The sequence below is a fragment of the Hakea prostrata genome, chromosome 10 (assembly GCF_041222555.1).
Source record: "Hakea prostrata isolate BN-2017 chromosome 10, UWA_Hpros_2, whole genome shotgun sequence".
NCBI classification, from domain to species: domain Eukaryota; kingdom Viridiplantae; phylum Streptophyta; class Magnoliopsida; order Proteales; family Proteaceae; genus Hakea; species Hakea prostrata.
In genome coordinates, this window is record NC_142609.1 from 14,368,950 (window position 1) to 14,386,102 (window position 17,153).

The 17,153-nt window shown below is 36.0% G+C and overlaps 1 pseudogene; it reads right to left on the reverse strand.

Annotated features, from left to right (window-relative positions):
* Positions 1–8,705: 8,705 nt before the first annotated feature.
* LOC149002074 (UDP-glycosyltransferase 88F3 pseudogene) lies at positions 8,706–10,569 on the reverse strand (annotated as a pseudogene).
* Positions 10,570–17,153: the final 6,584 nt, after the last annotated feature.

A 17,153-nucleotide genomic window follows, 5' to 3' on the forward strand; every position in this document is an offset into this window, starting at 1 on the left:
TCTTTTTTTTTCTTCTTTCACTTCTATAAGTGATTTTGTAACTCCAATCTGCTTCATGTTCTAGTTTCTAAGCATGGCTTTTTAATTCCATGGACGGTTGATGTCTACCCAGGTCTCGCAGTCATCAGTTTAATGTTTGTTACCACCAGCTTGATGTTCCTCCTCATTGTTTTGGTTTGGAATAAAACAATTATCTTGGCAGCTGTATTTGTGATTTTTTTTTATCCTTGGAGCTTTTATACTTGTTTGCATGCCTCTAAAAAGTCCACAAACGAGGGTGGCTTCCTCTTATTCTTGGTAATTTTTTCAGTGTATGAAATCATATCGTATCAACAATAAAAATGATATTTAACTTAGAAATTATAAGTAAATAAACAGGAGCAGAGTGAGAGAGAAGGAATGAAACAGGTCAGTGTTCCTGTGCCATAAAGGGGCAGGTATAAGCAAGAATTTACAACTCCCTCCACTCGCCCCCCCAACCCTAAACCCACCAAAATGTGAAAAACAAAGAGAAATAAGGAACAAATACCCTAAAGCCCCAAAATTGATATGTTAATCAGCTAGAAATTAAAGCGTAATAATATTTATCTGTTGTTCAAAATGTTTTTAACTTGTTTCTTTTGGGTACATAAAAATGTTTCTGACTTTTTTTTTTTTTTTTTTAATTTTTTTATGCGCATTATTTGCATAATCTTACCATTTTATGGAGAACCCAACAATTGACCTGGAAATGAGTTTGGTGGAGATGTCGAGTATAAGCCTCAAATTGGTATGTTATTTGCTACAGAATTAGAGGCTTATGATTTTTACAATAAATATGGACGAAGTCTTGGATTTAGTGTTAAGATGGATTATGCAAATAAGAGCAGGAAAGACGAATCAATCATAACTTCACGAAGAGTATATGGATAGGCAAGCAGATGGGAAGGAGAACCTTGGTTACACTCCTGTGGATCATCAGAGTTACCTCCAAACTAAAAGACAACATTTACTATCTTATGGTGAGGCAGGGAGTTTGCTGATGTATTTTGGAAGGCAACGTAAGACTAATCATTCTTTTACATATTTAATATAATTGGATAGCGATGAGCAAATAACTAATATTTTTTGGGCCAATCCAAGAATGATCATTGATTATCTATTATTTGGTAATGTTATTAGCTTTGACACCACATTTTACACAAACAATGAATATAAGCCATTTGGGGTATTTGTTGGGATTAATCATCATAGAAGAACTGTTATATTTGGGACGGCACTTTTATATGATAAGACGACTAAATCATTAATGTGGTTATTTGAAGCATTTACAAAAGCACATGGAGAAAAAAAGTCTATTACCATCTTTACAGATCAATATGCTGGTATGACAAAAGTATTAAATGAGGTGTGGCCTGAGACATGGCATGGACTGTGCATATGACATATAATGTAAAATAGCATCAAGCAGTTGGGTAATTTAATGAAGGATGGTTCACATTTTCTTCAGGATTTTAAAAGGTGCATATATCAATATGAGGAGGAAATACAGTTTGATGATGAATGACAATTTTTATTGAGCAAATATGGAGTGACTCATAATTCATGGTTGCAAGGAATTTATAGATTAAAATACAAGTGGGTTATATGCTACATGAGAAATACCTTTACTTTAGGTATGAGAAGTACACAACTTAGTGAGAGTGTAAACGCTGAATTGAAGAAGTATTTAAAATTCACATTGGACATTGTACAATTTTTCACACACTTTAAAAGAGTTGTGGCTGCCAAGCGAGAGAACGAGTTAAAAGTTGAATTTGAATCAAGAAACAAACTTCCAAGGACAATGTTTTTAATTTCACCTATTATAAAACAAGCTGGGGAAATCTACACTCCTGTAAATTTTTACCTATTTCAAGAATAGTATAACTAGGTAAGTGTTTGCTTCATCAAAATCGAAATGAAAATAATACTCTGGATGAATTTGTTGTTGGAGTTATGAATTCAAAATGTGAGTACAAAGTATTTTGCAACAAATATGAGTTTATGATTAATTGTAGTTGTTACAATTATGAAACACTTGGTATTCTTTGTTTTCATTCTTTGAAAGTTTTGGATGTATTAGATGTTAAATTTATACCTACAACATATAGTCTAAAAATATGGACACAAGCAGCAAGAAATATGGTAGTGATGGACAACGAGGGAAAACAAGTTGAAGAAGATGTTAATTTAGAAAGTCAGATTAGCAAAACAAGCTTCAAATTCAGCCGAAGGTTATGCTTTGGTAAGAACTGTGGCCCGAGAATTACAAATATAGCTTGGTACTATCATTGATTCTAATGGTTCACAAGTGGTTAGTAGTAATAAGATCCCTACGTCTACAATAAGGTTGAAGAAAAAGCAAAAGTGTGTAAGTGGTAGGCGGAAGAAGGGTTGGGAGGAGACCCGAAGACATAAGAAGAAAAGAGAAAACCCAATAAAAATACAAGACTCACAAGTTTTAGCTCCAGCACCAGACAATAAACCAAATTTGTGTCATTAGATGGATGACAATGTTAGCTTTACTTCACTTTTATCTAGGTAAGACGATTTATTTATTTTTAACTTATCATATTATTATTATAATTATTATTTTGGGTAACCACTTATTCGATTACTTTTAATGTTACACTCATTGTACTTAGTATTTTCTAATTTTTTTTCCATCTATGAATATGTGTAGGAAACCTATGGATGAGTTTTTTTTAGGTTTATCCTCTCAAGCATCATGCCACTTCTCTAATTTCCAACATCAAGATTAAACAGTATAATTTACTTTTGTTGGTAAGATACTGTTGTGGTTGATATAACATTAGCAATCTTTTATCCTTTTTTTTTCTAATCTGTATTCTTGCCTGGATGTTACTTCCTAATCACTTTTGTTTTGACAAGAAGGATTGCTTTTGTTTAATCCATGGAGGCAATGTTCTTTTGACACATGGTAAAACAGCTAAAGAATCATCTTTGACACCAAGACTCTTTCGTATATCATTTGCATCATCTTCCTGTCTCCATCTTTGGTTCATTTTGCCAGACCAGAAGACAATATCTATGTTATTTATTTATTTATTTATTTAGTTATTTCACTCACTTATTTTCAATAAATTTTCCCCTTTGTTTGCACGGACTCATGTAGCCTATCCTTATTGAGTTCGATTTCGTTCATCATGTAAAGTATATTTGTTGATTTGATCGCATAGTATATGTAAATATTTCATTGGGGAGGTAAAACGCACTTTCATAGAAAGCACAAACTCTTCCCTGTGCTTCACTTTCACCATTTCTTTGCAACCAAACTGAACCAAAATCAATGAATAACTTTTGCAGCGTGGGAAGAATAAACTGGCTGGTTGAGTCATCAACGATTTGTTGAGCTAACCACCACACAAAGATTACCATTTTGATTAGATAAAGGTAATGAAGAGAGTGGTGACACTTTTCACCCAGGAATTTGAGTTGATCAAGCGACCCTACATGTGTCGCTAATCCAAATTCTCTACATCTAGGAAGTTAGAATTTTGTTTGAGAGAGAATTCTTCCACACTCAAATTAGTGAGTGGGAGATGTATATTAATTATTATTTGAATTTGAATTACAACTTGTTGATACTTTAACTATAACTCAAATTCTTCTTGATCGGTTGAAGATAAGATCAATCGAGGATAGAATTAATTATGGTGGATTTGAATTTGAATTTGAATTTGAATTTGAATTCAAAGGCTTATCCTTTACGCTCCCCCGCAAGGTCATTGTTTGAGAGCAAACAATGAGCTTGGATTTTAAAATTTTGAATCTTGGAGCAGATAAGCCTTTGGTGAGAATGTTTGCGATTTGGTCTTCTATTGGAACCAATCGGATTGAAATTTTTTTTGTGGCGACTTGTTCACGAACAAAATGATAGTCAATCTCGATGTGTTTGGTTCGTGCATGAAAGACCATTAGCAGCAAGGTAAGTAGCTCCAATATTATCGCAGTATAGAGTTGATGCAGAAGTGACAATTCCAATTTCAAGCTGTAGCTGACGTAACCATATCAACTTAGCGGTAGCATTAGAAACCCCTTTGTACTCAGATTCCGTAGAGGAGCGGGCCACAGTGGTTGTTTCTTGGAACTCAAAGAAATCAAGTTAGGGCCCAAGTAGACACAATAGCCACTTGTAGATCGTCGATCAATAGGTGAACCAGCCCAATCTGTGTCACTAAAGGTAGTGAGAGAAAGATTAGTTGGCTAAAATAGAATCCTATAGGATAGGGTCTCTTTTAGATAAAGAAGAATTCGCTTAACCGCAGCCCAATCATCAATTGTAGGGCGATGCATATATTGACAAACCCCATTGACAGCAAATGCTATATCAAGGCGTGTGAGAGTCAAATACTAAAGGGTACCCATTGTACTTCTATAATGGGACGGATCATCATAGAGGGAGATTCCTCAAAGGTTGCTTTGGTGACGGAGGTCGGGGTTGGCGGGTTGCTACTAATTTTGCTTCATGCATATTGGTCCTTCATTAAAGATCTGAAGAATATTTTGATTAGCAAAGATGTAAACTGTGAAATGAGCGAGTGACTTTGACCCCTAAAAAGTAGTTTAAGTCACCAAGATCTTTGATGGCGAATTCCTTGCCAATGGCTATAATGACAGAATTAACCTCGGAAGAACTAGATCCAGTGAGGATAATATCATCCACACATACAAGAAGATAGATTGTTTGATGTGCTGAAGTATGAAAGTATAGTGCCATATCAGATGAGGATTGTGAGAATCCCAAAGTGAGTAAATAACTGCAAAGCCGATGAGACCATGCCCTAGGGGCATGTTTTAAACCATATAAAGCTTTTTGAAGGTGACATACATAAGTAGGTCTCTCTAGATCAATGAAACCTTGTGGTTGAACCATGTAAACCTCTTTAAATAATTCACCATTTAAAAATGCATTTTGAACATCCAATTGGCAAAGAGTTCATCCTTGAGCAATTACTAGCGATAAAATCAAGCATATGGTAGTAGGTTTGACAACGGTATTAAAAGTATCAAAATAATCAATTCCTTCACGCTGATAAAATCCATTGGCAACCAAACGAGCCTTATAACGTGAAATAGAGCCATCATTGTTTCGTTTGATTCTGTAGACCCATTTATTTCCAATCAAATTCATATGGGGATGATGAGGAACTAGACTCCAAGTACCAATACATAAGAGAGCATCAAATTCATCACTCATAGCAAGCCTCCATTTGGGGTCTTTACTGGCAGTGGTATATAAGGTGGGTTTTGTTTCAGGATTATCAACAAAAGAGGTGACTAGGAGGTTTAGTTTAGAGATGGGTTTGGGATGACCTATTTTGGATTGGGTTTGCACATGATAAGGTTGAGGTTCAGTTGATTGGGCTAGGGTTTCGGGTGGGTTATTTGGGCTAGGTTTTCAGGTGTGTTATGGACTAGAGTTTCGAGTGCAGTGAGAGGTTGGGATAGAGTTTTCGAAATTTCAAAATTTGAATTTGAATTAGAAGTTTGGGTGGGGTGGCAAAATTAAAAATTTGAATTTTGTGTTGTATGGGAAATTTCAAATTTTGAATTTGAATTTGAATTTGAAAAGAGATTATTAGCTGTAACTATGGTGGAAGTGGAGTGAGAGTGGGAAGGGTGGTTGGGAGGTTGAGTTGCAAAAGAAAACTTGGTTTCATAAAAAACCACATGTCTAGAGATATATGATCGGCCAAGAGTTGGATCATAACATACATACCCCTTGTGTGAGCTGCTGTATCCAAGAAAGATACATTGCCTGGAGTGATTTTGCAACTTATTTTTATTATAAGATCGTAATTAAGGAAAACATGCACATCCGAAGATTCTGAGAAATAAAATATCTGCATCTTTGTGATATAAAAACTGAAATGGAGATTTATTCTCAAGTATCGGTATAGGCATCTTGTTAATTAAGAAGATAGCCGTTTCATCTTGTTAATTAAGAAGACAGCCGTTTCAAAGGCGGCAGGCCAAAAAATAAGGGGGACTGAAGCATGAGCCATAAGAGCGAGGTTTGTTTCTACTATATGTCTATGCTTCCATTCCACTCTCCCATTTTGTTCAGAACTGTGTGGGCATGAATACTGATGAGATATACCATTCTCCTTAAAAAAATGAACAAAATATTCATATTCCCTAGCACCATCAGATTGAAAATTTTGAATCTTGGAATTAAAGATATTGGCTGCATAATAATAGAATTGCTTGAATACTGAAATTGCATCATAATGACGTACAAATGGAAAAAGCCATGTAAATATGTTGTAATCATCCAAGAAAGAAATATAATAATTATAACATTGCTTAGATGATGACGAAGAGGAGCCCCAAATATCAGAGTAGAATAATTGGAATGAAGATACAGTCCTTGATTTATTCAACTTGAAGGTAATTTATGCGGTTTTCCCATCGTTCATGGGACACAAATTGCTTCTAAAACCGAGTTCCAACCATAGTGAGTCACGAATCCACCCACTGAATCTCGACTCAACACCTCTACCTGCGGCACCCATGACTTCACCGCCAAACCCCTCTTGCTCGTCCGCTCCAGAAATCCTTCAGGCATCACAGCTTCAAGATCGAAATTCATGGCAGATAACGAAGGCAGCCGCTTGGTTTCATGGTCGATTGGAGGAGGATTCTTCACAACCCACAAGAACCTTTTTCCACTCCTCTCAAGCCCAATAGCGATCTTTGCAATCTGCTTCACCGAAAACACCCCATCGCTGCCAAAACACAAGAACACAACGCTCCGACTTGGTTGCTTGTCAACCCATGACAACAAATCGGTTATTGAAGCTGGGTGAAAATTGGGTAATGGTGGAAGGGAAGGAGGGTTTGAAAGAGCAGGGAAATGATGGAAGGTTATTGAAGGATCTCTGTTAGAGACATCATCCATGTAACGATTAAAGTTTGCATCGGTAAGAGTTGTCTGATAGGAGAACTGTGAGGGAGAAACGATGGTTGTAGTTGCAAAGGATAAGCTTGCCCATCTCAACCATGGAGATTAGATGGCTGGTTGCAGGTTGTGGATACAGAACTATGGTGCCCTTCATTTCCTTCTCCTTCTACGCTCTCAAGTATCTTGGTCGTGTAAGAACAAAGAGCTGAGAATCGATGAGCGTAAGACAATGATTGAAGTCTTTGTAGATAACTTTCGTCGTCTGCTTTAAACCTGAAAAACTATTCCACCAAAAAAAAAAATTTTGAAAAACTAGTTTCCTTGACTCATCTTCTTCTTATAAAAGCATCATCACTTGATATTGTCAAACCCAATCAAACCAAATCTTGTATTTTCGTTTTTTAGTAATCCAATATTAAAATGGTATCTTTCAAGCTTTATATGGTATTTGATTCCTTTTCTTCGAGAGAGAATCTTTCAGTAAGTTTTTAATGAATTATAGGATTTAATCATATATATATATTTTTTATCTGAGTTTATCCGTCATGTATAATATTTTAGTTCTAAAAATATTCATTAGATTTATCTTAGTCATTGAATTAGAATATTTCATGTGGCTAGTTTATATAACTTATTGTGTATTTATTAGGGGACCCCTCTTCATATGTAGTGAAAACATGAACAAGATTCAAGCATTAGTAGTGATTGGTAGAGAGACGAACAAAAATTTTCGTCTCTCTTTCTTTTTCCCTTAATTGAGGGTTAAGATTTTTTCTTATGTGGTTTTGTTCTCAGGCTACTTTCTCTGGTTTCTTCGAATAGAAATCCAGTGAGGATGGTGTTTTTGTCTAGTTTCCAAGTAGTTTTTCCCTCTCATGAGAGGTGTTTCCCCTTTGTATCTTTGACCAATTGAAGATTGACTCTCCAATCTAGTATTGTCTTTATTTTCCTCTTTATTTGACTTTTGAATATATCGGCACAACACTAATTGATTGAAGCTCAGCCCTCCAACTTTGTATGGTCGACTATGCTTTTATTTCTTTTTTTTTTTTTTTTTTTTTTTTTTTTTTTTTTTTTTTTTTATATTTTAACAAAGGGGCTTTATTAAGTTGGGGGAAGGGATATTAATATGCCTCAATAAAATCAAACCTACGACTTCTTTACTAAGAAGTGTTTATTTCAACCACTAGAACAGCTCTGCGTTGGCTGTTTCTCTTTGTTTTACCATATATCTTTGGCATCACTTTCACATGTTCATCCATAAATATGTTACTTGGGTTTGGAACCACTTCTTGAAAGGATCCTCAACTTGAATTGATTGAGCTTCTTTTGTTGTCATCAGTGACATTTAATCATTACTATGTTTCTTCACTTGTATTTCTTTTAGATTTTATGGATCCATAGAAATTTCTAATGATTTTCTTGATACTGTTTTCAATTCACAAGCAATTGGAGCATGTAAAAATTTTGGTGGTTACATCCACCTAGATGTATTGCACAGTCTACTATTTTTCTTTTTGAGAGGATATCCTTGGACTAGTGGGCATAATGAGTTAGCGGAATATCCCGACAATCTTGCAAGACAATTAAATGCACCTCGAGGTGCTTCTGAGGAACTGGGGGACCCAGTGGAGCACTGGATAGGCAATTTTTTATATTTTTTTTGCTGGCCTATTCGTTATGGGGAATCAATGCTCTTTTGGAGACTTGTTTCTTTAATATGAATGAATGCAGCTTTTGCGTTTGCCTAATAAGTAATAATTTCACAGGTTCATCCAAGAATTTAGTTACATGGCAATTGAGGCATAATATTCAAAGATTTGATCAACATGTGAAACTTATCTTACCAAAAAAAGAAAAAAAATGAAACTTATATTATTAATATGAGTGACGACTCGGGAATGGTCATGGCCGATTCCATGATTCGGCAAGTTGGGTAAAAGCAATCCGAGAGGATCCATCTTCTGCCCACGCAGACAAGGCCGATTCCTTCATCTCTTGACAGCGATTCCTTATGTCTCTCCCTTCTTCCGAGTCCATCAGCATTCTGACTCGCTTCTCAACCTCGGCAGCAGCCACGAACTCATCCTCCTCCGCCGCCTCCATTGGCAGCGCCACCCTCATCTCTTCCACCAAAACCTCCTTGTTCAGATGCTGCTCTGCATAGAGTGGCCATGCCACCATTGGCACACCAGCACAAATTGCTTCTAAAATCGAGTTCCAACCACAGTGAGTCACGAATCCACCCACCGATTCTCGACTCAACACCTCCACCTGCGGCGCCCATGACTTCACCACCAAACCCCTCTCGCTCGTCCGCTCCAGAAATCCTTCAGGCATCACAGCTTCAAGATCGAAAGTCATGGCAGATAACAAAGGCAGTCGCTTGGTTTCATGGTCAATTAGAGGAGGATTCTTCACAACCCACAAGAACCTTTGTCCACTCCTCTCAAGCCCAATAGCGATCTCTGCAATCTGCTTCACCGAAAACACCCCACCGCTGCCAAAACACAAGAACACAACGCTCCGACTTGGTTGCTTGTCAAGCCATGACAACAAATCGGCAGCAGCAGATTGTTCTCTGGGTTCTGCAACCAACGGTCCGATGCAGAAAATGGGCGCTGCTTGATTCCTGACAGCCTTGATTGCTTTGGGCTCTAGTGCCTCAATAGTGTTTATTATAATTCCCGTTGATTTGGGAAGATTCATGCCCAGATCCAAGATCTTATCGTAAATATGATTGTTCCGATCGAGTGTAGAAGATATCATCTGTGAAGCTCGAATTGGGGGCAATCCTGGGATGTTGAGGACAGTGGAGTAGCCAAGCTCTTTGAAGCTCTTGTTGGTTTGCTTATGGAGGTTTGGGAGGTCAAGGATTGAAGTAACAATAGAAGCGCCAGAGGGAAAATAGTAGTAAAGAGGGATGTCCAACTCGGTGGCAACAGGGGAAGCTGGGTGGCAGAAGAAATCAATCACGAAGGCAACAACAGAGGAAGTTTTAAGGATGGTTTTGAGGGTTTGTAGAAGATTTGGGTTGTTGAGACGAATTGATTCAAGGAATTTTGCAACTGGGTGCCAAGTTATTGATGATTGTGGAAGAGGATTGGGAAGCGCAGGGATGCGATGGAAGATTATGGAAGGGTGTGTGAGAGAGACATGTTGCATGTAAGAATTAATGGCGGCACTGCTAGGAGAGTAACTTGATATGAGAACTGTGATGGAGAAACTTTGTGGGTAATGGCGGAGGAAAAGCGTGCCCAGCTCAACCATAGAGACTAGATGCCCGATTGTAGGAATCGGATAAAGAACTATTGCGTCTTTCATTTCTTTCTGCAACTCTTCTCTGTTTTCGTATCTGATAACGAATTATGAAGACAAAAAAAAATGAAGACAAAGACAACAGATTGCGATGAAGAAGTGACAAATATAATGAAGTTTGCTTATATTTATAAACTCTTCTCCGGCCCTACCGAAGTCATGACAGGATCAATTAGGCGATCGATCGAAGTCCTTTTGAGGAAGTTCTTGACTGATCCATTAATGGCTGTCATAGTTGTTGGGGGATGAAATTCAAAGCCTACGTTGTACGTTGCCACTCTTGATGCTCATGGGACCTTTGAAAGCAGTCATCATGTCATCGAAATCAAGAAAGGAAAATATAATATATAAAAGCTCTCCTTGGGACGAATTATTGCAGAATTATATATAAAATATGTTCGTACCAGCGACAAAGAGCATTCAAACCCAACAAAAATTCTCATGCGTATCATGCCGTGTTACGCCAAGGTTTACTTGACAGAGAGGGTTCCCAAACCCAATTATGTTGGCTGTGTGATGCCTTTTATGAATCTGTTTTTCATGTGTTATTTTATGCCTAGCAGTGTTGCTGTGCTTCTCCTCTTGGATTGAAGATGTGAAACTTTTCAAGTGATACTCTCAAAGATTAGTTTGATTTTGTCTTCAGTAGTAGCTCTGGCCAAACAGAGTCAGTTCGCTTCATGTGGTGTATAATGTTGTAGACTTCTATTCTTACCAAAGGGAGGTGACAACAACAGCTCTTGTCCAACAAAATCTGAAAGATTACTTCAACGAGTATGTGGATGCAGCTTGGGACAACTAGATCGGTTGCAAATTATTGGCTTTTCAGCAACTTCATTAAGAATTTAAGGCAGTTAGGGATGTAATTAATTTAGCTTTGTCTTTAAACATAAAAGTAAACTTGTCTTTCAGATTGCTAGGCTGCGTTGTGAGCCGTTAATGGGCTAGATCACTCCTTAGATTGGTCATGTCGTAGCCTTGTGGAAGCTATTTTATCCTCTTTCTACCTGTTTGAATCTCTTCAATTTTGTTTGTCTCTAGGTTTGAAAATTATTTAGCACTTTATCTTGCTAGAGGTTCAAAACTTTTTAGATTGTTGAGATGTTAGTTGTCTTCACCTCCTCCTTTTATCGTAAAAGTTTCTCTTTGTGCCTCTAGGAAATTTTCATATGTATTAAGTTGGCATATTTTTTTTCTCTTCCTAAGAAACAAATTCATTCAGAACTCGAGCTAGTATAGACATTGACATCTGAATTACATAGATTCAAAAGCCAAGCATTGGCATTTTGCCAAACTTTCGGCCACTCAACTGAAAGGGCAATATTTGATAAGGAATATTTTACCACAAAATTAGAGTTCCTTGAAACAAAATTAAAACAAATACACTCAAAAGAAATTTTAGGAGGTCTAATTGAGATCAATTGGATAACTCAGGGGGCGACACTAATTTTAGGGGGCAACTCAATGGGTGGTGCTAAAAATTTTCCTAGAATCTAAGGTCAAGGTTTCAAGAAACCGGGCCCAATCTCACCCTAATAGATCTATTAGTTCTCTTAGTGGTTTATATGTGATACGGAACCTTCATGGTTGATCGGGTATAACCCGAGTGGGGCTTCACATATAGTTGGGACGTTACCGACTGTGACGAATGAGACGCACATCCCAAATAGGGTGGCCTCTCCCAATAAGGACAATCAACTCCGCTACCGACTGTGCTGGAGCCAATAACAAAAAGGCGAAATCTCCGGATAGGCAACGGCTCTTGTCGGGTTAACTTACCTAATACATAAAAGGTAACACTTACAATATAAAAGCATATACATACCCCTCCGATAAGCATTCAATACATTATGAGTATAATCTTGTGTAGCTTTTGCACGAGTCCTTACTCTATTCATTATCTGACTTTGCCATCGGAGGCGGTTGCCCGGCACACAAGCCGGCCCGCATCTAACCTTTCTTGCAGGACTCATCGTCCCGGATACGAGAGGAGGCTCAGTCGGATCCAGAAGCATAATTGATCCGCATCAATATGCAACCCTCTTTTCCATTCCCAGACTTTCCTTCTATCAAAGCTTCTCCATCAAGCCCTAGTCAATATCTTCCTACTTCCTCTTCCTCTCTCTCTCTTTTATTTTATTTTTTTCCTAGCAATGGTAAGATCCTTTTATCTTTTAGTAGTAACAACTTCTACATTTCTTCACAACGACGATTTCTTTAGGTCCATCAATGGTTCCAACAATTTCCATTTGATATGCACCTCTACACTAGTTTCTAATGTCTAGTAATTCTCTCTCTGTGTGAAATCCCTCATAACCCTAAACCGTAAATCTATATTATAGATACGAAAACCCGGAGTGCAGGAAGAAGGCAACTATAGGCCATCCAAATTGAAACCATTGGATTTACTTTGAACCAATGGAAATAAATGGAGATGATGTTAAGTTGGGAACTTTATCAGATTATGGAAGAAAAACTAACTTGAACATTGATGGACTTGGTAAATGGATCATGATTACAATATTGACATAGGTGGAAGGTCTTGAAAAAACAGGTAGGATCCTTCTATAACTTGGAAAATGACCCAAGAAGAAGTTAGGGCTTCCAGAGCACCGAATTCCCTTTTTGACCAAAAGTTTAGGGGTTGGCAGCCTGCCATGGTCACCCTAGGCGACCAATCCTGTGTTGGGGCAAAAATGGCACTTTTGAGAAATTAGGTTTTCGAAGCCATATTTAATTGTTTTTTGTTCTAAGACGTTTCAGTATGTTCTAAAGTCATCAAAGAACATCAGAGACTCTCTAGAGAACTTGGTGCCCTCACCAAGGTGAAGGAAGGTTTAGGAACATCCGTTAAGGTTTCCGTTTGTTGATTCTTCTTCTAAAAGATTTGCATTCATTCTATTCTCTCTAGCTCTCCTTCTCCGGTTGTTTTTACCTACTGTGTAGACCTCTACAAGGTTTATACTTGCTTTTATTACTTAGTTTTATATTCTCTATGTTCTAGAGTGAATCTCCATTCACTCTAGCTCTTCCATGAACTTTACGGTATGATTTCGGTCAAGCCTTAGCATGAGATCTATCGGATTTTTATCTCTTTAAGTAATTTGATCTTCAAACCAAGTTAGATCATATTCTATGATGATTTCAAACCTTATTCTACTACTCTCTTTACTCTAGAGTGAATCTCCATTTACTCTAGAGTCTAATCTATCCTTGAATTTGCAATTTGATTTTGGAAGAAACCTAATATAGGATTCGTTAGGTTTTCATTCATTTTGCCATGATTAATGCTTAAGTAATGTTAGATAATATCCTATCATGATTTCAAAATTTTCTATTTAATTTCAAAGTGGTTTGGAACCCAAATGAAGAGTTTTCTATCAATTATGGGATTTGTTGTTCGTACACAGCAGCCTTGGTCGCCTACCCAAGTGACCAGCCGGCTAAGCCTAGTGTTGATAGCAGAATGCTTAGATTTCTCCCCCTTTTCTTCTCCAAACCTTGAGGATTGTTTCTAACCTTGAATCATCATATTGTTAAGACTCTTTGACAAGTTTGAACTCATCCTTTGATCTATTCTACGAAGGTTTTGAATTGACAACAAGGTGAGGACATTCACTTAAACATATAACCCTAATTACATTCATATTTGTAATAGGACTTGAATGCATATTCTATATTGTTGAATATGATTTAGACATGATAAATATGCCTCTGTAATTTCAGAATATAGATAGTAATGATGTTATGTATATTTGTTAGATATGTGAATGTTTGAATTGAGAATGAATTATGATATGACGATGTGATTGGAATCATATTATAATGTGAATTCTTAGGTTGTGGTTGTGAATTGGGGAATGCCCCTGTCTTGGGACAGTAGTGGAGGTGGTATAAAACACAATCCTATGATGTCTCTTGACGCTTTTCATGATTACTGGATGTCATAACTAAGAAATCTAGAAGTGATTGGATTAAAACCCCGTCATATCACACCCTATAGGAGTGGGTATTGAGGCCGAATGACCTATGGCAGCTATGGGGATTGTGAACGCTCAAGACCAGTAGCAACCCCTTCTTTTGGCCTCTATTTGCATCTCTAAAAATATAGATAATAGAGTTTTTTCATGGCGCTCACTTAAGTTTGGTCTATTTTCTTGATTGTCCACTTAAGTGAAAAATATTTCAGATTACCCACAATTTACTTTTTCTAAAATATCAAGTTGCCCACTGTTGCTTTTCTGTTAACTTTGAAATTGAAATAACCATTTTGCCCATGGGGTGAACAAAAATATAAATTTGCATTTTACCAAATCTCATTTAATTTTTTAAAAAATTATAAGAAAACTCTTTGGTTCACTTGATTCACCTTGGTCCCCTATTGAAAAATATCCCCCACCATCCCCGGCTAGTTTTCTCTTTCTATTGGAAAAATCTCTCCCACAACATTCTAAATATATTCGAGCGTAGTTGTCGAAGGGGTTAATCTAAGCATTCTAGCATTCCATGGCAAAATGGATTTATCATTATGCCCGATTTGTAGACCATATAAATGAGGATTGGATTGAGGATTCATTTCACCAACCCTAATGAGGTAGTTGAGATTTTCGTCGATGGCTACCCCATGATGATCCACAAAGGTATGACAATTACAGGCCTTCAAGATTGCCAGTAAAGGGATCAAGAAAGTTTGTAAATAAATTACCTCTTGAGATTTTGCTTCTCTGTCCCTAACTCCCTTCAAAATGCGTATTGTGGTGTGACAAACTATTTTATAGTATAAATTTAAGTTTAAACAGTAAGAGTAGTGATTTGGGAGAAAAGAAATTAATATCTCTGTGTGTGTTGTAATTCTTAGAATTAAAAAAAAAAAATATATATATATATATTTCCTCTCCCTTCACTTGTGGGGTATATAATAATAATAATAATAATAATAATAATAATAATAATAATAATAATAATAATAATAATAATAATAATAATAATAATAATAATAATAATAATAATAATAATAATAATAAAAGAAAAAAAGAAAAAAGAAATGAAAGAAAGAAGAAGAATGATCTCTGCTGCAACATGATACTTATTAATGAGAGTCTTACTATTGCACTAGAAAATATAAATCACATGGACTTTCAGGTAAGCTTCATCTTCAATAGAAGCGTTGTTCTGAAATTAATTTTCTTTTTGTTTTCTTTTAAGAATTTAATTCAAGGATTGGTGGGCCACACTCTTATGGTTGTTGAAATTCTCAAGCTTAACTTAAATTTTTCACAATCACAATGATAGATGATTTACAAACAAATTAACATATAAGATGTTAATTGATAGGAAATTTGGTAACATGTACAATTGTTAGCATATATTAGGTAATTTTCAATTTCCAACTTTGAATTAAATTTGATCTTTCATCATATTTAATTTCTATTTTGAGTTTTATTCAATCACATCTTTCCTTTTATCTGGTGTTTTCTTTTTAGAGAAGAAAAATCACATTTTTCCTTCATTCGATGGTTTCTTTTTTAAAGAATAAAATGGATTTAAAGTTCTTACCTAAAAAAAAATGAATTTAAAGCTTATTTTTTTATATGGTTAATTAAAGATAGTAATATAACTTGACAAAATTATAAATAAATAATAAATAAAAAAAGATAACACTTGGGTTATTTTTGAAATTTTGAGAAAATATATACATGCCACATCATCAATAAACTGACGGAATGCAGTGGCATTAATAATTGTAAACAAAGTTAAAAGTTGGATTAATAATTTTAAAAAGTACAGAAGATAAAATAGTAATAAAATCAAAATACAGGGGACAACAATAATTATCCCTTATAAAAATAAAAAAAACCAGTTCATTATAGATGCGACGTAGAATCCAAATTGAAATTAGTTGCTAGACCCAGAAGTTAACGAACTAAGGATTGATGAGAAGGTTAGTTGCTAAAATTGTTAGCCCATATGCTTTTCGAGGCCATGTTAGATTGGTCATGTAAGGCGTCAAAATAACATGGATGATGATTGGTTGTCTAAGAAGGGGCTGATTGGAATAGAGGGTCTAGTCTTTTTCAATGATCCCTGCATGAAATGACGAACATCCTTAGAGAGGATTTTCTCAAGACTTGTGCTTTAGTTTGATTTGATTTTGTTTTCTGGGACTTTGGATCCTGTTTTGTACCAAAATAATAATAATAATAATAATAATAATAATAATAATAATAATAATAATAATTATAATAATAATTAACCAAATTGAAATTGACTTGAACTATTTAAAACCATAAAATAGTTTAATAAATAGTCTGATTACATATTAAAATTCGAGATTGTCTTTTCGTAATTAACAACCTAATATTTTCATAACTATTCTAAAATTAGGCTAAAATTGTACAAATAATTCTTTAACTCTCCAATTGAATATCATTTGGTTTTCAAAAATCTAAATTGAGTTTTTTTTTTATAGATTACATGCTTAAGTCATGAGTTCAGTGACCATATTATTCTTGTTAGAGTCAAATAATATAACTATGATTCTCCTTTCACCCATCTTCTACTTACATTTTGTTGGAAACTATCCACATCGCTGAAAATCGCCCAACCCCTCCCTCCCTTTGCCGGCAACCACCACTCCCACCTTCCCCTATGGAAAATTACCCCCTTGGATGAAATTTCTGTTCTTGCTCCTTGATCAATTTGCAAATAAAACAACAATGGAAGGTGGAAGAGATGGCAAAGGCTGCAACATTGACGAGAGATGACTCCGTCTCTCTCCACTTTGGTCGCTCACCCACCTCTTGTTGCCCCAAAACTAATTCTAATTCAAATTATAATTCATTTTCCACGGTGGTTCCATACTCACCCATAGCTACGTCTATCACTA